Source organism: Pleurodeles waltl, chromosome 5, assembly GCF_031143425.1.
Source record: "Pleurodeles waltl isolate 20211129_DDA chromosome 5, aPleWal1.hap1.20221129, whole genome shotgun sequence".
Taxonomy (NCBI): Eukaryota; Metazoa; Chordata; class Amphibia; order Caudata; family Salamandridae; genus Pleurodeles; species Pleurodeles waltl.
In genome coordinates this window covers 759,120,435-759,143,177 of record NC_090444.1, presented here as the reverse complement: position 1 = coordinate 759,143,177, position 22,743 = coordinate 759,120,435, and positions in this window count along the sequence as shown.

Genomic DNA, 22,743 nt, shown 5'->3' with positions numbered 1-22,743 from the left:
AGGATGCTCATTGTTGGGCAGTCTACCCTTTTGAATGCCATCCAGGGTGTAGAAAGGGAGGTGCACCGGAGTAATGCATACCTGGAGGGCATTCATTCGGGTCAGGCTGCCCATCAGCGATCGTTCAACGCTCTGGCCTCAGCACTGACGGCAGCCATTGTCCCTGTCTCCTGCCTCCCTCCTCCAACTTCCTCAACCCATTCCCACTCCCCTGTACCTCTGCCTATCCCAGACACACCTACAGACCAGCCTGCACACACCTCAACACCCAAGGGAAGCTCATCCAGACATAAGGACCATACATCACACAAGCATTCACCCAAGCAACATCCACATGCAGACATGCCAACAGCCACTGCCTCCTCTGTGTCCCCCTCCTCCTCGTCTCCCTCCTCCCTCCCTGTGACGTCTCCACTCACACTTGCATGCACAACATCTTCAGCCACTACGTCCATCACCAGCACACCCACCAGAACCTTCTGCACATGTGCAGTCACCACCCCCACTACCATTTACACGTCCCCTGTGTCCTCACCCAGTGTGTCTGTCACCCCCTCTTCGAAACCACACAAACGCAGGCAGTCACCCACCCAAGAGCCATCCACCTCACGACAGCCTCCAGCACAAGCACCTGCACCCAAAGACACCAGACTTCACTCTCCTACAACCACATCCTCTTCCTCCACTCCCATACCCACTACAACTACCCGTCCCTGTCTTTCTAAATTGATTTTCCTTTCCAACCTTGACCTCTTTCCAACAACTGACCCACCCCTTCCATCTCATAAGACTCCAATCAGCACCTCAGCCACCACAAAACCTGGCCCTACAAAGACAATAGTCCAAGGATTTTGGAGTCCACCACCTTCAAGGCCAGCTACTTCGGCTAGGAGTAAGGAGACGGCCAGGCACCCCCTGAAAAAAAAGCCAAGAAAGCCAGTGCCCGGTGCGAGAGGCCAAAGACAGCAGGCTCCAAAAGCACTACCCTGGCACCGTCAGGGAGTGGGGTGCCACCTGGCACACCGCCAAAGGGAGGAAAGGGCCACAGACGAGCAGGGAAGGGTGGCAAGGGCAGCACGCCCGACAAGTCCGGCAGCAGGCGAGCTGCCCAGGAGGGCCCCACCAGCCCCATTCCAGGTGTGCAGGAGGACACCCACGGGCCCGGGACGGCAGCACAGGAGGCCCCCGCAAGCTAGAAGACAGATGTGCACGAAGGGCCCGGCAGCCACATGTCAGGTAGCGAGTGAAATCCATGTAATGGCCAGATCTGGTGACCTGGACACACATGTCAAGCACCGCTGAACAGGGCCCTTCAAGCCAAGCACCGCTGAACAGGGCCCTTCAAGCCAAGCACCGCTGAACAGGGCCCTTCAAGTCAAGAACCGCTGAACAGGGCACCGCCGTCTCAAGAACCGCTGAACAGGGCCCTTCAAGTCAAGAACCGCTGAACAGGGCACCGCCGTCTCAAGAACCGCTGAACAGGGCCCTTCAAGACAAGCACCGCTGAACAGGGCCCTTCAAGTCAAGAACCGCTGAACAGGGCCCTTCAAGTCAAGAACCGCTGAACAGGGCCCTTCAAGCCAAGCACCGCTGAACAGGGCCCTTCAAGTCAAGAACCGCTGAACAGGGCCCTTCAAGCCAAGCACCGCTGAACAGGGCCCTTCAAGTCAAGAACAGCTGAACAGGGCCCTTCAAGTCAAGAACCGCTGAACAGGGCACCGCCGTCTCAAGAACCGCTGAACAGGGCACCGCCGTCTCAAGAACCGCTGAACAGGGCCCTTCAAGCCAAGCACCGCTGAACAGGGCCCTTCAAGTCAAAAACCGCTGAACAGGGCCCTTCAAGTCAAGAACCGCTGAACAGGGCCCTTCAAGCCAAGCACCGCTGAACAAGGCCCTTCAAGTCAAGAACCGCTGAACAGGACACCACCGTCTCAAGAACCGCTGATCAGGGCCCTTCAAGTCAAGAACCGCTGAACAGGGCCCTTCAAGTCAAGAACCGCTGAACAGGGCACCGCCGTCTCAAGAACCGCTGAACAGGGCACCGCCGTCTCAAGAACCGCTGAACAGGGAACCGCCGTCTCAAGAACCGCTGAACAGGGCACCGCAGTCTCAAGAACCGCTGAACAGGGCCCTTCAAGCCAAGCACTGCTGAACAGGGCCCTTCAAGTCAAGAACCGCTGAACAGGGCCCTTCAAGTCAAGAACCGCTGAACAGGGCCCTTCAAGCCAAGCACCGCTGAACAGGGCCCTTCAAGTCAAGAACCGCTGAACAGGGCCCTTCAAGTCAAGAACCGCTGAACAGGGCACCGCTGCCTCAAGAACCGCTGAACAGGGCCCTTCAAGTCAAGAACCGCTGAACAGGGCACCGCCGTCTCAAGAACTGCTGAACAGGGCACCGCCGTCTCAAGAACCACTGAACAGGGCCCTTCAAGCCAAGCACCGCTGAACAGGGCCCTTCAAGTCAAGAACCGCTGAACAGGGCACTGCCGTCTCAAGAACCGCTGAACAGGGCACCGCCGTCTCAAGAACCGCTGAACAGGGCACCGCCGTCTCAAGAACCGCTGAACAGGGCCCTTCAAGCCAAGCACCGCTGAACAGGGCCCTTCAAGTCAAGAACTGCTGAACAGGGCCCTTCAAGTCAAGAACCGCTGAACAGGGCCCTTCAACTCAAGCACCGCTCCGCTGGGCACCGCCGTCTCTGCACCGCTCCGCTGGGTCCTTCAACCCAAGCACCGCTCCGCTGGGCACCGGCGTCTCTGCACTGCTCCGCTGGGCCCTTCAACTCAAGCTCCGCTGGGCACCGCCGTCTCTGCACCGCTCCGCTGGGCCCTTCAACTCAAGCACCGCTCCGCTGGGCACTGCCGTCTCTGCACCGCTCCGCTGGGCCCTTCATCTCAAGCACCGCTCCGCTGGGCACCGCTGTCTCAAGCACCGCTGGCCCATTGGCAGAAGGGGCAGGCCCGCATCTGTGTCGGGCAGGGCTGCACGAAGCACTCTGGGCACCATGCCTCCTCCAGAACCAGTGGAGTCTGTAATCCACTTATGAGACTGTGGCTTTGCACTCCCCAGGATGGCACAGTGGGCAATCCACCCACTGTAGAGACTTGTGAAACTGTGGCTTTGCACTCCCCAGGATGGAACAGTGGCCATGGAGGCCCCTCGTGGATCTGGTGTCGTGGACTCATCTGGCTGAGGTGCCCCCCCTTCCATTCCCACTGAGGTGCCTGTAGTTTTGCTATCTGATGCCCCTGCAGTGTTCTCTCCATTGGAGTCGGGTATCCTGTGTGGGCTTTGCCCATGTGTTTAGGCCCATTGGCCCACGAACAATGACTGATACCCAATTTGGACAGGACAATTTACATATGTATATATAGTTATAGATGTTTGATATATTTTTTAACTTAGCCGTACAATATACTTCAAATTTCATGGTCATTTTATTTTGTCTTTGCATTCTTCTGGGGGGTTTGGGGGTGTCACTCTGAGTTGTTGCTCTGCATTGATGTGTATGTAGTTGTGGGTGAGGGTGAGGGTGGGTGTGTCGCGTATGTGTGTCCCCGTAATCTTTTGCCTCCCACCTACCCTGTGTCGTAGGTGCAGTACTCACCGTTGTCTTCTGCGCCGGGGTTCGTGCTCCTGGTAGAGTAGCAGGAAGACAATAGCTGGTAGGATGTGTAGTTCGGGTTCCATGCTGTCCAGATTCCTCGTGGAGTGTGTAGAGGTGAGCGTTTTCCATTCGTAATGTCTGTTTCCGCCGTGTTTTTATCGGCGGGGCTACCGCCCCGGAAAAGGTGGCGGATTGGTGGGTTGTGGTACATTGTCTCCCGCCTGTCTGTTGGCGGTCACCGCCGCGCTGTTTGTTTGTCCCGCTGTGGCGGTCGGAGTGTTAAAGTGGCGGTCTCTGTTGGCGGTTTCCGCCAGGGTCAGAATTCCATTTTTTTTACCGCCTGCCTGTTGGAGGGTTGGCCGCCGCTTTAACACCGACAGCCAGGGTTGGAATGACCCCCTCAATTTGGCCTAAATACACAAATTTTCACAATCACCTGCAAGATGCATAAGCTTAGGCAAGCGCGGAGACCCTAACCACACACACTATGGCGCCGAGAACATTCCCAACTCATTTAGGCAGGCTCCGAGATCCTGGGAAAGCCATGGTGAACTTAGAAACCCATCATACCTCCGAATTGCATTATCACAGAAAAAACAAATTAAACAATGAAACTCCGTCCTAGGGCCCCCAAGGGCCAAACCGTCGCTCTGCTACCAGAACTGTTAACGTGTCCCTCTATGTTAATCTATACACATTAGGAATCGTTTTAGGCCGATTAATCTTTTGACCCAGTGGTGAGACACCGTAGAACAAGATAACTGATCAATATGTCAAGCAATATATCAATGATATTATCAACATATATCACCTCAATATACTTCACTTTAGACATTGGTTAAAACTACCGGCGCAACCATGACCTTACAGTCATGAATAACCACACCTTTATAGAAGTTTTGTGAATTTTATTCCCTATTGATTACAATCTAAAAGCAAGAGTATTAATCTCAAAACCATGAAGCAAAAGAGCATAGTCACGATATGGCAACTGTGATAAGATTTTGACAATGCAAAGATTTCAAACATAAAAGCACCAATGTAAGAGATACACAGATCAGAATGCATAGAACATCATATATGTCTCAGTTCAGCATAGCACAATGTCAGTCGTGTTGGTTACGTCAGTCAAGGTGAATGCCTAATCTAACCACTAATTGGCATCAGCATGTTGGACTTCATGCAAAACAATTTAGAACACTAATTTAGAAAACATCTAGCTAGGGTCTCTATCAAAATACAGCAGTTGTTACCTAGAAAGGAAAAGCATGTAGACGAATTACAATAGCAATTGTCATAATTACCCTCCTCAGGATGAGTCAGCATACAGGATCAGTCTTCGTCTTCAGGACATCAGTTAGATCGCCATCAGTCTTCTTCATCTAAGGGACAGGGGACACTTCCCTCATAAGGAGGAGAAGTGCGATGGGGCAGTCTATGGATAAGGATGGTTTATTTAAGTCTCAAATCACCAAACAGAGTGACAGAGTTTCTGGATGCAATCAATATCTTTCCCTACCTAGTTCTCTCAAGTCTCCTGTGTCATGGGTTTTTATCCCTTTTTCACAATACATTCCCCTAAAATTCTATTGGATAGTCGCTACACCCCACTATCTTCAACCTATCAAATTATACATTAAGTAATGTAATTGTCACCCCACGATAATTTATAACACTCTGATTGGTCTTCGTAATTGACGTCTTCGTAGGTGGTACATCCGGGGTTACTTCAATCTCTGGCACGTTCTTCGTGTCAAAAGTTCTCTTTTTCCATGGTCGATTGTCCTTGGATGTTTCAACTAATGTTGCAAAAACGTATAAAACTTATACTAAAACAACTAGCATGTGGGTGAGAAAGATCCTCACTTGTAACATAAAACAAAGAAAAAGAACACATGTTGGGTCATGGCCTTTTGTGAATCAGCACACTGGAGAAACAGCAAAATATGCTTTAATATGCGAGCTACACAGCTAAGTTTTCAGCTCACGCTAACTTAAGACTTATGGATTCTAATAAACACAATTTTCGCAGATGTTAACGTATTTAATTAATCATAAGCAATTGTTTCTTATAGTCGACCTTAGTATATGTGTACAATGATTTCTTCACACTTATAATCATGTTAGGAATATTTTTAAGTAAACAATATTTTATGATCGTTTTGTATGCAGCATTGTTATATATAAGCATTTCACATCTAAAATATGTAATATTTAAACTACACTCTCTCACATACATGCAGATATATTTCCCCTGCATATTATAAATGAAATCTTGAGTTTAATTGGGAGAACACATTACTTTGAAGTACTCAAGCTGTTATCTGTTTATCACCAGGATGAACGCCTCAAAGCCAGGCCTTGTCACTAGGAATAAAAGCACTAAAGCCATAAAAAGGTTAATTCATAAACAACTTAGTATTCAACAAATTCCATCCAAGCTTCTTCTCTGTCAGAAATCCTACCCTTCTCCTCACGATTCATGCAATTCTTTTTTAACCAAGATATTTTTATTTGAAATATGGAAAGCATTGGGAAAGCATGTAGAACATACATCATGAACTGACTTGGCATCAGTAGGCGTTTTACATCATTAAACAGCATTTATGTTCCTCCCTTCCTGCCCCCACCCCGCATCATCCTCCAACTGTAATTCTTGGGGTAGAATGTGCCAATTGACTAGCACACGAGAGTAACTGGATAGAGATAAAGGAAGATATACAACAATATGGTTATGACAGGTTAGGAGAAGGTTAGGAATATTAGGAAAGGAAAAAAATACTTGAATAAAATGATTAATTCAGAACACAAACACAAGTTTACTAGTCTCTATAGGTTTTTTTACCCAAACTCGCACCAGATTGATCCATAACTATATCTAACTTTTCAAAAGACACAGTGGTCAGAACAATACATATAAATCCACCTCCACTCATCATAAAACAACACCACTCTCCAATGATAACAAATATTATTCGCACACCCACCCAAAACCTGATCTGATTTGACAGAATATCTTGGATAATAGCAACACTCTCCATAGCTGGCAGCCGTCACTGTTGATGATGACACCCGAAGGAGTATTAACACATAGCTTATGTTCCTTATTTTCAGTCACTCCAAGATTGAATGTGTGAAGCAAGTGAGATCTTGGTGTAAATTTAAATAAGTAAAATCTTCGTGGTTGAAGGTTATGTGCAACCTGCATAAAATTTTGTGACTGCTAAACTGAAGGCAAATTAAGCGCGGATGATTATAATTTTGATGTTTTAATTTATGGACAATAAACATTGCCAGAATGGAGACTGAAGAAACAAGTTAAAGTTTGCACTGTGCCATCTATACCGTAGGTGCACATTTACATGGGTTCCTGCTGTCAGTTTGAATTGCGTGAGGTTGGTTGACATTGTTTTGTGTTGTTAACAGGTCACTATATCGCGGGTGCCCAAAACATGCCCTAAGTGTGTTGTAAATATGTATGCACATTTATTAAATGCCCTTGAATCAAAGTGATGTAACAATACTGAATTATAAATGTGGCAAAATTGCATATTTAATGCACTACTATAGCACTACATTCATGTAAGCTGTTTGTCAGCCAGCAAAACACTAAGAGGCAGATGTATGAAACTTTTTTGCATGCGCAAACTGTGCGAATCTCAAAAATCGGCCATTTGCGAATGCAAAAACGTGGTCTGCGATGCATGAAAGGCAATCGCAGACCAAAAATAAGAAATCGCAAAAATTGCGATTTTTTGCATTGCGACCTGGTTGTGCGAGTCGCATTTTGTGATTCGGTATTTCCAGTAGGAAATTGCGAGGCGCAAAATGCGATTCGCAAAATCCAAGTCGCAAATCGATGCACAAAAAAATCGCAAATTTCGATTTTTCGCAGAATGGCATTTTGCACATGCAAAATACCACTAAGTGAAACCAGGTGGTAACCAGGTGCAACCTATATAAAGAGGCCCAGAATGTCTCAGACTCTTTTCCACAATGGCTGCACTCTACATCATAGCGAGTAGGATGAGGATCCTGGCAGGTTTGAGGAGAGGGAGGAGGAGGCAGGAGCGCATTTTCAGAGTGCGCATTACCCTTTCTGACCAGACTGAGGAGGACATTTTTTAAAGGTATAGGTTGAACTCAGCCATGATACTTGATCTGATAGCTGAGCTACAACCCATACTGCAGCACAGAACACATAGGACTCATAGTATCCCCACCCATGTGCAGGTAGTATGCTCCCTCCACCTACTCGCCTCAGGGCGCTATCAAGGGGTCATAGCAGCAGCTGGAGGGGTATCACAGAGAACCCTCTCTAGATTTTTCAATGCATTTATTAACGCCATGCTGAGCAGGATACACCAGTACATCAGATTCCCCCACATCCCACAGGAAATACAGCAGACAAAAATAGATTTTTACCAGATAGCACAGTTCCCCCACGTCCTAGGTGCAATAGATTGGACACATGTTGCAATCTGTCCACCATCAGCCACAGAGTATGTGTACCGCAACCGTAAATACCAACATTCCATGAATATACAAGTGATATGCAATGCCTCCTACATCATTACTGATCTCGTGGCCAGGTACTCAGGGAGCACACATGATTCGTACATCTTTCGCCATAGCGGCATTCACACAAGACTGCTAGCTGGGGAGTTTGGAGAAGGATATCTACTAGGTATTGTCCCTCTGTACACTGGTGCATTGATGGCGTGCTGATGTCACATGGCTCACTTACACATTATACCCCGTGTCCCTTCCATGACACAGTGCCTACGCAGTGCACACCTACATGATGACGCCCTACCTAAATCCAACTACACCTGCTGAACGGAGATACAATGCAGCACACAGGGCGACCCGCAACGTGGTGGAGCGCACCTTTGGACTGCTGAAGAGTCGCTTCCGGTGCCTCCACAAAAGTGGAGGGGCACTACAGTAGAGCCCAGAGACGACATGTAGAATAATGACTACTTGTGCAATCTTGCACAATATAGTTACCACCAGGAGCATACCTGAGGAAATATGCGATACTGAATCTGATGAGGATGATGATCCCATACCACCCCTACAGCCAGCAGACGGGACCAGTGCAGCAGAGGGAAGGCAAAGGGGTGCTGACATCACACACAACCATTTCAGATGTAAGTATGAATAAGACAAATACACTGACATTTGTACTAGTAGTTAGTAAATGTATTACCTTAATGTCAGGTAATGTTATTCCAACGAATACCAACAAAAGTGAGTTAAAAAACAGAAACAATAGAAGTTCAAAGTAAAGCACCATTCCTTCATAGTGTACTCATTACCCCTCTGGCCACTAGAGTTACTTATTCCGGCCACGCACACCACTCGGGTGCCCAGTTGCCTCACTAGCACCTCGATTGTCCACCTCAGTGGCAGTGCTGTGCCTGGCACTACGCCGTCTGGTGTCCATTGCGGGCAAAGCTAGGCTGCTGAGGCTGGAAGTGTCCTCCATGTCCCCCAGTCCAAGCTCGCTAGGTGTGGCTGACCTGTGTCCAATGATGTTGTCTATCACATTTGTGATTTGGACTAGTCCGTGAGCCACATCCCTGCTGCTGTGTTCTGCCTCCACCTGTGCAGCCACTGCACGACGTGAAATTTGTGAGGTTGAATTAGCCAGCCTAGTGACAGAGCGAGAAAATCCCCCGAACATGTTCGTGAAGCGTCGCTCCTGTCTGCGGTGGCTCACCCTGTCATGGCACAGCTCCTGACATAGTTCAAACACATCAGACGTTAGCTCCCTTGTGTCCTGCGATGTCTGGACCTGTCCCTCATGCAGCTCTTCAATATTTGCATTCAGGCCCTCCAGCTGGCAATGCAGGCCCCCCATGTTGGCATTATGTTGCTGCATCTGTTTTTGTAAAGCAGTGATCTTTTTATTCTGCAGGCGCTGCTGCTGCAACATAGCTGATTCCAGGCCACCAAAGAAGGAGGTTCCCTCACCTGCCTCATACGCCTGTGCATCTGCATTTGTTGCAATCCTGCGGGGTGCTGTGGTCTGCACCCCGCAGGATCTGCATCTGGGTGCATCTGCCAGTTGGGGATGGTGTATGTGGGCCTTCCTGCTGCTCATCGGAGTCCTGACTGAGCTCTGGCAGTGGCAGTGCCCTGGGCCTGTGTCGGAGTGGTGCAATGGTCAGAGATCCACTTGTGTTGGAGTCTGAGGCTGGATGGGTGTCAGTCTCCCCTAAGCTGGCACATGCTGTGGCTGCTGGGCCTGGCCCACCTGCAACGACAATATGCAGCATGTCTGTTATGTTTGTTACAATTAAGGTCACACAATGGTAATAAAGGTACAGGTACTTCTCTTCACTGTGTTGTGGGTTTTGTGTTCTTCTGTGTGTCGCTCTACTTAATTACATTCTATGTGCTACTTTCAGCTCTGGGTTGTGGACTACCACTCCCATAATACATTGTTGTGCTGCTTCTAAGATGTGGAATGGACTACTTCTCACAATGTTTTACATTATTTGCTAATTCCTAAGGAGCTTTTGTGCATACACATATGGGGTTACAATTCAATACTGCACCTACCTTTGCTAGAACTTGGTATGCCGGAGGTGTCTATCTCTGTGACCCCACTGTCTGCTTCAGGGAGGAGTGTGGACTCCACTAGGTCTTCTAACGGAGTGGATGGTGACTCTGTGGGTGGACCGCCTCCTGTGCTCCTGGCCTCCTGCAGTCGTCTTGCCACCCTCTCCTTGGCACGGGACCGCAGGTCGTACCACCTCTTCTTAATTTCTTCGACCGAGCGCTGTGCCACTCCAATTGCGCAGATCTTAGTTTGTATGTCTGCCCAGAGTCTCCTTTTCTCACTCCCAGGTACCTGGAGTGAGCTTCTGCCAAAAAGCCGGTCATGGCTCCTGACCACCTCATCTGTCAGCACCTCCAGCTCTTGCTCGCTAAATTTGAGCTTACGCTTTCTTTCTCCCTTCTCCTTTCCTTGGGCTGAGGTGTCCATGGTTGTTCTGGTGTGCTGCCTCCTTCAGAGTGTTGCTCAGTGTGGCTGGGCTGCTCTCTCTGGATGCTGGTTTGGGTGTGGCACCTGAAACTGCCTGGGATGACTCACTTCCTGCTTGCGATGTCATCAGGCTCCTCCAAGTGTGCTTTCTCGCAATTTCTCGCAATTTGCGATTTTCAATTACTGAATCGCAATTTGTGAAAATGCAAATTGCGATTCGGTAAATCGGCCTCGCAAACCACAAATAGCGATTTTTAAGAAATCGCTAATTCCGAATCGCAATTATGGTACAGGGCCTGTTGTGACCATGAAATATCGATTTCTTAAAAATCGCTAATTGCGATTCGCAAAGCCATTTCTTCATACATCTGTCCCTTAATTCAGAAAAAACTTGCAGAAACATTCTTTCCATAATGTAATCCTCATTTGAAGAAACATTTGTGGTAATGCCACATGCATCAAGTGTGAAAAAATAATTACCCACTTGTGGTATCAATGTGAATTTAGCAATGTTCTGTCAATTAGGACCATAGAACCTTAGTATGAGACTCTAGCCATAGCAAGAGGGTTGTTAGATGTTTTTGATGGTAGGTGATATTATTTGACAGAAAATACACAATTACAAAGGAAACACTCATTTGGGAGTATTCAGTGTTTTCTCTTAGAAAACAAAGGACCTCATTTACAAGGTCCGTGACACACGGGCGGTACAGCAAATGCCTTGCTGTGCTGCCCTGCACCACCGGGAAAGGGAAGAAATGCACCATATCTACAGGCTACAACACATTTCTGTCCTCTCCCCCTGCACTGGTGCACAAATTGCTGCCTAGCGCCAATGCAGGAACCCTTGCACCATGGTGCAAGGATGCCTGGGTGATGAGGATGATTGTTTTTGTGCAGGAAGGAACACTTGCCTGCACAAAAGCAATCAAGAGAGGTGTTTCCTCTTTCTATGTGTGCTGCAGAATCCCCTTTTTTTCCTCTTTCTATGTGTGCTGCAGAATGGAATAAAGATATTTCTTGCTGTTGCATCATTCTTACACCACCCCTGAGGTGGCCTATGAATCTGATGCATTCCCAGAATTGTAAATCTGGGAAGGAGTCAGATTCCTCCCAGTTTCACGGGTGTAGTGTGGGACCACCCCAAGCAACACTCATGGAATGTCCTTTTCACGCAGTATTATGCATGAAAGAGGTCCATGTTTACAAGGTCAGGAAAAGCCACACAAGGTGGCTTTGTGTGGTCTTGTAAATATGGGCTGACACACTGCGCTTCAAGAGCATAAATAAAATGATGCTCGTAAATGAGGGCCATAATGTTCTAAGATACTGTGCAAAACGAATGCTTCAGGTAAACAATATTCCACGGATTACGTATTATTTGTAAAGCTGGACAAAATGTATTTTTCGATTGCTGCAGGAGATGAAGGCATTTATTCTGTCACTCCTGGACAGACAGCGTACAAGCCTCCAGAGTAGGACAATTACAGAACAGGACCAGATGACATCTCTGCTCATTATTAAATCCTTCGAGTCGGATGATCGTCAAAGCTACCCTTCTGCACGTGCAGCAGCCTTCCTGATCCAATTCTCTTCAATATTTCCTGTTTCCATCAGTATTATTCCCAAAGGCTATAGGAACATAATGCGCACATCTGGAAAGACAGTGCAGACAATTCTTCTGTAAATATCTTGTCTTCGATAGCCTTGTATGTCTATAAATCAAGGTAGTCGCCTGTCTGAGATATAGAATGTAGTGAGAGTTCGGTATTCCAGTAATACGCATATTATCACCATTCACTAAACCTCCAAAATAAATTGTCTGGCTACCAAACAGGTAAACGGAAAAGGCGACAATCTCCCATTAGCTTTATCAACTGACAACATCCTTCACATATCATCATTTTTTAGCAATTCTAAATATACATTTTAACCAATTGCTAATATATTACAGAACAATAAAATGGTAGGTACAGCTCGATGTAATCCACACGAACCTGCATCCTACTTAAAACCATGTAACGAAAAGAGAGAAACTCTATGACGGAATCACATTTTTTCCTCCTTTATGTTGAGCTTTTTCCAAAGGAGTGCTGCATTCATTAATGTACTTAAAATACAATGTTTGTGCTGAGGAAAACCAAACTCATAATTATCAAACTGGTAACACAGTAGCGCTGCTGTTTACAACCAAAAGTTACGCTGTTAATTAGCCAACCCGTAAATGGCACCACAGGGGACCACCTTGATGAGACCATCTAGGACAACAGAAAGTCCATTATTTTTGTTAGAAAAAAAACGGTTCTTAATTTGAGATATCTCGTCCAAAGGCAATTCGAAGTCTCTTCATAGTCCTCCAACAGGCCTTGTCCCAACAGATTTTAGAAACAAATGCTGCAAGATATGTGATATCGTAAGGATAGATGAAAATAAGTTACCCCCTCTGAAGCAAACGTTGGGAGGTAAGTACAAATATAACAATTATTAACATTCATAATCCTTTTATACTCTGTAAACATATTAACATAACTATTTTCTATAAAATCCCAAACAAAACATCTCCCTGACCTATGCTACTAGCTCTAGTATAAGTAGTATAACACTAATAATTTTGATCTTTTGAAAGGTACCCACCAGGAGTGTACAAACTCACTAATATGCCAATTATTACTTAGAAAATAGAAATCATAAAAACTATTTTAGCGCCAAGCAGAAAGTATGCTAGAACATAGATATCTCTTCATATAAAAACTTTCGAAAAATTAACCTGCCAAAATGTCAAAACAATTTTTTTTTTTACAAATATATAGGAAATTCTGGGGTGAATTTTGTGGTTCTCAAACTTAATTGATGTGAACTGATGCAGGCATGTAATTCAGCAGTTCAGCTCATAAATGTCAATCCAGACACATAGTTATCCACAGCAGTAGCCTAAGGAATAAAATGTATCTATTTCAGTGTGGGCATTTACTGTGACAAATGCAGGCATAAAAGAAATGCCTAACTAATGGCCTGATTTAGAGTTTGGCAGAGGTGTTATTCCATTACGACAGTGACGGTTATCCTGTCTGCCAAAATATACATCCCGTAAATTATAATGGGATTTATATTTTGGTGGAAGGGATATCCATCACCGTTGTGATGGTATAACCCTCTTCGTCAAACTCTAAATCAAGTCCTGAAATTTTAATCTTAGGGAGTGATGCAGCACACTATAAAAAAAAAAAAAAAACAGTCTTCTCATATTTAAAAAACTCAGGGCCATATTTATACTTTTTGACGCACAACTGCGCCAAAGCAGTTGTGCGTCAAAAATGTTAACGCCGGCTAACGCCATTCCAAAGCGCCATGCGGGCGCCTTATTTATGGAATGACGTTAGCCGGCGGAGCTGACTGGTGTGCGTAAAAAAAAAAAATGACCCACACCAGGCAGCGCCGGCGTAGGGGAAAATGGAGCTTGGGTGTCAAAAAATGGGGCAAGTCGGTCTGAGGCAAAAAAATCTGCCTCAACCCGAGTTGCGCCATTTTTTTTGACTCCCACCCTCCATTGACATGACTCCTGTCTTAGCAAAGACAGGAGTCATGCCCCCTTGCCCAATGGCCATGCCCAGGGGACTTCTGTCCCCTGGGCATGGTCATTGGGCATAGTGGCATGAAGGGGGGCACAAATCAGGCCCCCCATGCCACAATAAAATTTTAAAAAAAATACTTACCTGAACTTACCTTAAGTTCCCTGGGATGGGTCCCTCCATACCTGGGCGTCCTCCTGGGGTGGGCAAGGGTGGCAGGGGGTGTCCCTGGGGGCATGGGAGGGCACCTCTGGGCTCCTTCCGAGCCCACAGGTTCCTTAACGCCTGCCCTGACCAGGCGTTAAGAAATGACGCAAAAGCGGCTGGACGTCACTTTTTTTGACCCGCCCACTCCTGTGCGCCATTTTTGCACGGGAGTTTAAATAAGGCGCACATGCCTTGGAGTCATTTTTTAGACGGGAACGCCTACCTTGCATATCATTAACGCAAGGTAGGTGTCCACGCTAAAAAACTGACACAAACTCCAAGATCTTTGGCGCTAGACGGGTCTAACGCCAAAGTATAAATATGGAGTTAGCTTTACGTCGGATTTGCATAAAAAAAAACGACGCAATTCCGGCGCAAACAGAGTATAAATATGCCCCTCAGTATTATTACTCCCTAAAAAATGTATTCAAAGGTGGTCTTTTTCAATTTCAGTTCATGTCTAATTATGGAGGTTCCCCCAACAGAAATCAGTGATCTGTCCGATCGATTTCTCTTTCTTTTGAATCAATCTTTGTAAAAATATGCTCATTCAAAAGCTGCATATTTTTTATTTGGCATTCTTACTGTTGTTGATCTCCTGACCTCGAGCCTTCCAGAATTTCTGTCATTCAGATCTGCTACTATTTAAGCAGATTTTCTCATTTTTTCTTCAGACTGTCAACACTTTGCAACACTATTTCTCCTTCTCCCACACCTTCAGACCAATCCATTTACATCGAGCTTCCATCTTCAGTCAGATTTGCTTCCCTTCCCTCAAGTTAATCTTCATTTGTTTCATATTGTGAACAGATTGCTACTGGAACACCTTGAGTTGCTCTTGCGGCTTTCAGAATTTGGGTTTTTAAAGTTACATTTTCGTGTTGTTCTTTTTCCTTGTTGTTCTGGTGCTTCTTGAACTATGTGTTTCTTCAATTCCCCTCTCTGGAATGATGTAGTTAACTCATATTTGACTTTGTGAATTAGTGCTTTGTGGCACCACTTCTTCATCGGTAGTCTTCACTCTCTACATGTAAAAAACATGGATCCAATGTGGCAAACCCCCACACTTGACAGAAGGTTTCAACACCAAGCTCCCTTGCTAAGGTGCTTACCATCGGGGTTCTAAACAACTTTTCCAAACGTGCTTTTTCACTACAACCCAATGACCAGGCTCTAGGTTGTTGCGAGATTCTTCACTTGGTGAATGTAGTCAAAGTTACCTGGTGAATGATAGAGCATACCAGATCAGCCAAACTCTTGCAGCAATCCAGAACCAGATCTTCAGTAGTATTCACCAGTGCCACTAAAGGAATGCCAGGAATCCTCCTAGCTCGGCCCATGAAGAATTCATGATGAGAATAGCATGTAGTCCTGTTAGGCGTGCTCCTAACTCTCAGCAAAACTAAAGAAAGGGCATTTGGACATTTCAGCATTGTTGATGTACACAACTTGGCTAACTTTGCTTTCGGGGTACCAATGGCCCTCCCTACAGTTGCTGATGCTTCTGGATTGTATCCACAATGAAGGTTCTGATCCACCTTCATGCCATGCAAAAAAGTCTCTTAACTTCATTTTTAAAATTAGTTCCCCAACTTGATTCTAAAGCAGGTGACAAACAGAACATAGTGATAACCTCCCCTAAAAAAAGCTTGGCTACAGTGAGAGCCTCGCATCTCCTGGTTGGGTAAACTTCCACTAACCTGTTGAACAGACATATAGCTATTAGCATGCATTGTAATCCTTTGCACAGAGGCATTTCATCTTTGTAATTTTGTGAAGGGACTTTCTGATTTCCATATATGACTCATGGTCACATTTGTCCTTCTACCTATTTTCATTTGTTGACAGGTCACATATCTCTGACACAGTGTCTCTGCAGAAGTTCTGAAAAGTGGATTAAACCAATATTTCTTGAAGATTGACAGCATATCGTTGCACCCTACATGTGTAGCCCCATTAATGTAATAAACGATTGGAAGAAATTAATAGTTATCGAGCTAAGAAATGACATATTGGAAAAAGGAATAGCTATCCATCTTGCCATCACTAGCTGATGTGCAGCTTTGCAAACAAAGCAGCACATTGACCAGAATGCACTGGGAGGGCTATTGAGTTGTGCTTCAATTGAAACCCACAGCTGAAGGCCATTGGTGAATGCCAATCCTGTTTTGAATACTGACAAATGAAGGTTTTTGCTTTTTCACATGAAATGGGTCCCAGGGCCAAAGGTTATGCTTCAAAGGGAGATGACCCTTACAGTAACATGCTGTTGATGAGCAGTCATGAAGGCACTGGTCTTCAAATGTTATGCTGCAAACAAGGTTGGCACTCAGTAACTGATGTGCTCCACCGAAGAGCTCATGAAGAGCAAAACATGTGTCCTTGGCTAAGAAAATTAAAGACAGGAAGAAATGAACAGTTATCAATCTAAGAAAATTAGATATTGGAAGAAATTAATAGTTATCAAACTTTGTTACACGTGATGAGCTACAGTTGTAAAAAGGATGGACCAGATTGATCAGAATGCACTGGGACGGCTACTGAGTCATGTTTCACATGAAACCCATAACTGAAGGCTATTAGTGAATGCTTTGAGAGTTTTGAGTGTTGTCAAATGGAGGCTTTTACACTTAAGAAACTATTTCCATTTCATTTCCTAATTTTTCATTTCACTTTTCAGACACAAGAGCATGATACTTCACAACTTCATCCAAACCATCTACACCTGTGTGAAACACATTTCATGGAAAAAATGTTCTTTATGAATTGTAGGGCCTCTAAAAAATCCAGGATTTGTGGCCTGTATATTGTGAGGGTGCCAGTCAATGTCAAGAAACCTCTTTATACTCACAATATCCAAAATCATGAACCTCTCCAAAACTGTAATGGCTGTCAGTCTAGATTGTAACACTCAATCCACAGGCTTTAGAGCATGCTCTTGTAATTGCAATCAATTTTGCCACTTGTGCTGAAGTTATATTCCTCAACTATGTAATATGTGCTGTTGTACAAACTGCATATGCTGCTCAAAAGGTTTCACAATGGTCTCACAGACAAGAACCATCCACAAATAAATCAAATCAGCCAATTCAAGTGGTAAGGTATTGATTTGGTGTATATCTGTTACAGCAATACATCTAAGGTTACTTTAATCTATTTTGTCAGTAATTGTTGTGGGGGTCAGGGTATTGAGTTTTTGAAATATTCTCTGCTGCTAAAATAATCTTTTCATACTAAGTTTAACACCTCTTTGTATGATGGCGAGTACGTATATGAGTCAGTAATATCTTATCTGGTTGTGGAGCTAATACATTGAGTGCATGTGCAATCTCAATCATCTCACTTTGTACAGTTGCAAATGAAGAAACTGCAATGCCCTTCATGCACTCATAATGCATGGCAGCCAGTGCATCGCTTGTAGAACACAAATTGCACTTGGTCACTTTGCACCCCTGTGCTGCTGCATGAGGAATTAAATTGTGCATCATTCTCTTTCGTGACAGAATATATAAAAATCTTTCTCATAATATGGAATTCCTAGAGCAGTGGTGCTACACAAGCTGTGTCTGAGCTCCAGGAAGTCTTGCATACATTTACTGTCCCAAGGCACTGGGTCCCTCACATTATTGTGTGTCAACCTCTGTAAAGGCTTTGCAATCAGGAAAGAGTTTAGAAACCATTGACAATAGAAGCCGGCGAACTGGAAAAACATTCTCACTTGTCTCTGTATTGTTGGTAGATTAATTTTCAGAATTGCAAAAATGTGTTCTTTGGACACTTTCCTTATTGACCCTCTACTTGGTGTCCCAAATAAATAATTTCTTCCTGACAATACTAGAATTTCGCAACATGTAATTTATGTCCATGTTTGGCTAAGTGATTCAAAAAGGCAATTGTGACAAGTCTACAGCCCTCCCTTGTTTTGGCTTGCTGAGACCAACAGGTCATCAATTTATTGAACTAGCACTGAGATGGAAGGCAAATTTAGACTTTCTAGATCCTTTTTTAGGATTAGGGAGAAGATTGATGGACTTTCCATATAGCATTGTGGGGTCCTACACCAAACCAGGATTCTGTTCCAGAATCTGAGTACAAAATAGGAATAGGAATGAAAAAAGACTCCTCAGGTCCCGTGCCCAGAGCTGGACATACATTAGACCCCATCTTTACGTCCAGCAACAGAATCAGATACAGCCGCACCACAGTACTTTCCTGGTTCGATCACTCCATCATACACTTCATCATCACTGGATCCTCCTCGCACCACCCCCAACTGCCTCAGCACACCCCTCTCCGCAGCTGGACCAAGATCTCGCAACACCAATGGACAAACACCCTCAGCCATCTACCAGCCCAATGTCTCTGCCAATCTCAACCAAATTATTGAGAATTTCAATAACTGGATTACCAGCGCCGCTGACTGCGTCACCCCCACCAAACCATCCAAAATGAACAAACACTCCAAACAAACCAGCTGGTATTCCCCAGACCTCAGTGCAGTTAAACGCACATGCAAACAACTGGAAACAAAGTGAGGCTCCAGCAAAAAAGACAGTGATCAAACTACCTTCAAGCCTGCCCTCAACAACTACCACCACCTCCTCAAAACCGCAAAGAAGAAGGCTCAAACACACCACATAGAGGCCAGTGGCAACTTAACCAAGGAACATTTTGTCATCATCAGAGAGTTCACCTGCCCTTCAGCAAAAAAAAACACAATCCCATTGTTAGAAATAGGGTCTCTGGTTGGCAGTCAGTTTGCACTCTGTCCAAGCAGGGACCCTCACTCTTGTCAGGGCAATGGAGACACGCACTTAGACAACTCCTGCTCACCCCCTTGGTAGCTTTGCACAAGTAGTCAGGCTTATCTCAAAGGCAATGTGTAAAGTATTTGTACCAACACACACAGTGACACATTGAAAACACTACAAAATGGACACCGCACCAGTTAGGAAAAATAGGTAATATTTATCTAAATCAAACAAAATCAAAACAACGAAACTCAAACATACACATGTCAAGATATGAATTTTCAAAAAAATTAGAGTCTCATTTCATAGAAAACAATGAAAACGTTGATTTTACACAAACTACCTGGTTTGCATCAAAAATAAAGCTGCACGAGTGATCGTGCATTGGAAAAGTCATTGATGCGTTGATTCTTTACTTTGCTAGTGAGGAAGTGCGTTGTTTCATCTCTGTTCGGGTAGGCAATGCGTTGTTTTTTTCCCTCACAAGAGAACAATGCGTTGTTTTTCAGACAGGGCACTTTGGAGCCGTGCAGGTTCACGATGACTTTGATGCCCAGCAACGATGCATGTGAAATCGGGTCGCATGGTGTTGGAAAAACCACGCTGGGTGAGGTTTGTGTCATTATCAGCTGCGGCAAGCAGCTGTTGCATTGTTTCTCCAGCTGCGATGTGTCGATCTCCAAGCTGCGATGCAGGTGGAGCATTGATTTCAGCCGCAAAGCAGGTGGCGCATCATTTATCAGTCGCGTTGCAGATGGTGCATAGAAAATACACCGCACTGTGTTCTGTGCTTGGATTTCAGTCTTGTTCTGCCAACTTCACCTTTAAAGGGTCCAGGTACTGGATAGGGCACCACTTGGCGGGCAACAGTCTCAGCAAGGAGTCCAGGTGCTGGCAGAGGAAGTCTTTGATGGCTCTGAGATTTCAAAACAGGAAGTAAACTCAGTTCAAGCCCTTGGAGATTCTTCTCAAGCAGGAATGCAAAACAATGTCCATTCTCTGTCCCTTTTCACAGGCAGAAGCAGCAACTGCAGGATATCCAAACAAAGCACATTCATAGACAGGGACAGTACTTCACCTCAGCTCTTCAGCTCTTCTCCTTGGCAGACGTTCCCCTTGGTTCCAGAAGTGATCTCATGTCTGGGATTTTGGGTCCACTACTTATAACCCTTTCTGCCTTTGAAGTAGGTAAACTTCAAAGGAAAGTCTCTGTTGTTCACAAGATCCTGCCCATGCCAGACCCCAGACACACACCAGGAGGTTGAAGACTGCATTGTGTGAGGGCAGGCACAGCCCATTGAGGTGTTTAGTGACCACTCCTCCCTCCACTCCAGCTCAGATGGCTCATCAGGATATGGAGGCTATACCCCAGCTCCCTTTGTGTCACTGTCTAGAGGAGATTCACTAACAGCCAAACTTTCAGTGTGACCCAGACAGGGAATCCACAAACAGGCAGAGTCCCAGAATGGTTAAAGCAAGAAAATAAGTGACATTTACAAACTAACAATCTAAAAACCAACTTCACTAACAGATGCATTTTTGAATTGTGAGTTCAGAGACCCTAAGCTCTGGATTTCTACCTGCTCTCAAGGGGAAACTGCACTTTAAGGATATTTAAAGGCAGCCCCCATGTTAACTTATGAGAGAGATAGGCCTTGCAAAAGTGAACATTTAATTCAGCAGTGTTAGACCTGACAGCCTTAGGGTGGTCACCCCTAACTTTTTGCCTGCCTCCCTCCACTTTTTGGACACTGTTTTTGCTGGCTTTTAGACTCTGCACACTTTATCACTGCTAACCAGTGCTAAAGTGCATATGCTCTCTCCCTTTAAACATGGTAACCTTGGATCATACCTGATTGGACTATTTAATTTACTTATAAGTCCCTAGTAATGTGCACTATATGTGCCTAGGGTCTGTAGATGAAATGCTACTAGTGGGCCTGCAGCCCTGGTTGTGCCACCCACTTAAGTAGCAAGTACCTTGTCTCAGGCCTGCCATTGCAAGGCCTGTGTGTGCAGTTTCACTGTCACCTCGACTTGGCATTTAAAAGTACTTGCCAAGCCTAAACCTCCCCTTTCTCCACATATAAGTCACCTCTAATGTCTGCCCTTGTGTGAGAAAGTAGCCTCTTTCTAGCCTTGTTACCCCCACTTTTGGCCTGTTTGTAAGTATATGTCAGGGTGTTTTCACTGTCTCACTGGGATCCTGCAAGCCAGGGCCCAGTGCTCATAGTGAAAACCCTATGTTTTCAGTATGTTTGTTATGTGTCACTGGGAACCTGCTAGCCAGGACCCCAGTGCTCATAAGTTTGTGGCCTATATGTATGTGTTCCCTGTGTGATGCCTAACTGTCTCACTGAGGCTCTGCTAACCAGAACCTCAGTGGTTATGCTCTCTCTTTCCAAATTGTCACTAACAGGCTAGTGACCAATTTTACCAATTCACATTGGCATACTGGAAAACCCTTATAATTCCCTAGTATATAGTACTGAGGTACCCAGGGTATTGGGGTTCCAGGAGATCCCTATGGGCTGCAGCATTTCTTTTGCCACCCATAGGGAGCTCTGACAATTCTTACACAGGCCTGCCACTGCGGCCTGAGTGAAATAACGTCCACGTTATTTCACAGCCATTTACCACTGCACTTAAGTAACTTATAAGTCACCTATATGTCTAACCTTTACCTGGTGAAGGTTGGGTGCTAAGTTACTTAGTGTGTGGGCACCCTGGCACTAGCCAAGGTGCCCCCACATCGTTCAGGGCAAATTCCCCGGACTTTGTGAGAGCGGGGACACCATTACATGTGTGCACTGTACATAGGTCACTACCTATGTAGCGTCACAAAGGTAACTCCGAACATGGCCATGTAACATGTTTAAGATCATGGAATTGTCACCCCAATGCCATCCTGGCATTGGGGAGACAATTCCATGATCCCTCGATTCTCTAGCACAGACCCGGGTACTGCCAAACTGCCTTTCCCGCGGTTTCACTGCAGCTGCTGCTGCTGCCAACCCCTCAGACAGGTTTCTGCAATCCTGGGGTCCAGCCAGGCTTGGCCCAGGAAGGCAGAACAAAGGACTTCCTCAGAGAGAGGGTGTTACACCCTCTCCCTTTGGAAAAAAGATGTCAGGGCTGGGGAGGAGTAGCCTCCCCAGCCTCTGGAAATGCTTTGATGGGCACAGATGGTGCCCATCTCTGCATAAGCCAGTCTACACCGGTTCAGGGATCCCCCAGCCCTGCTCTGGCGCCAAACTGGACAAAGGACAGGGGAGTGACCACTCCCCTGACATGCACCTCCCAGGGGAGGTGCCCAGAGCTCCTCCAGTGTGCTCCAGACCTCTGCCATCTTGGAAACAGAGGTGCTGCTGGCACACTTGACTGCTCTGAGTGGCTAGTGCCAGCAGGTGACGTCAGAGACTTCTCCTGATAGGCTCTTACCTGTGTTGCTAGCCTATCCTCCTTCCTAGGTAGCCAAACCTCCTTTTCTGGCTATTTAGGGTTTCTGCTTTGGGGAATTCTTTAGATAACGAATGCAAGTGCTCATCAGAGTTCCTCTGCATCTCTCTCTTCACCTTCTGCCAAAGGATCGACCGCTGACTGCTCAGGACGC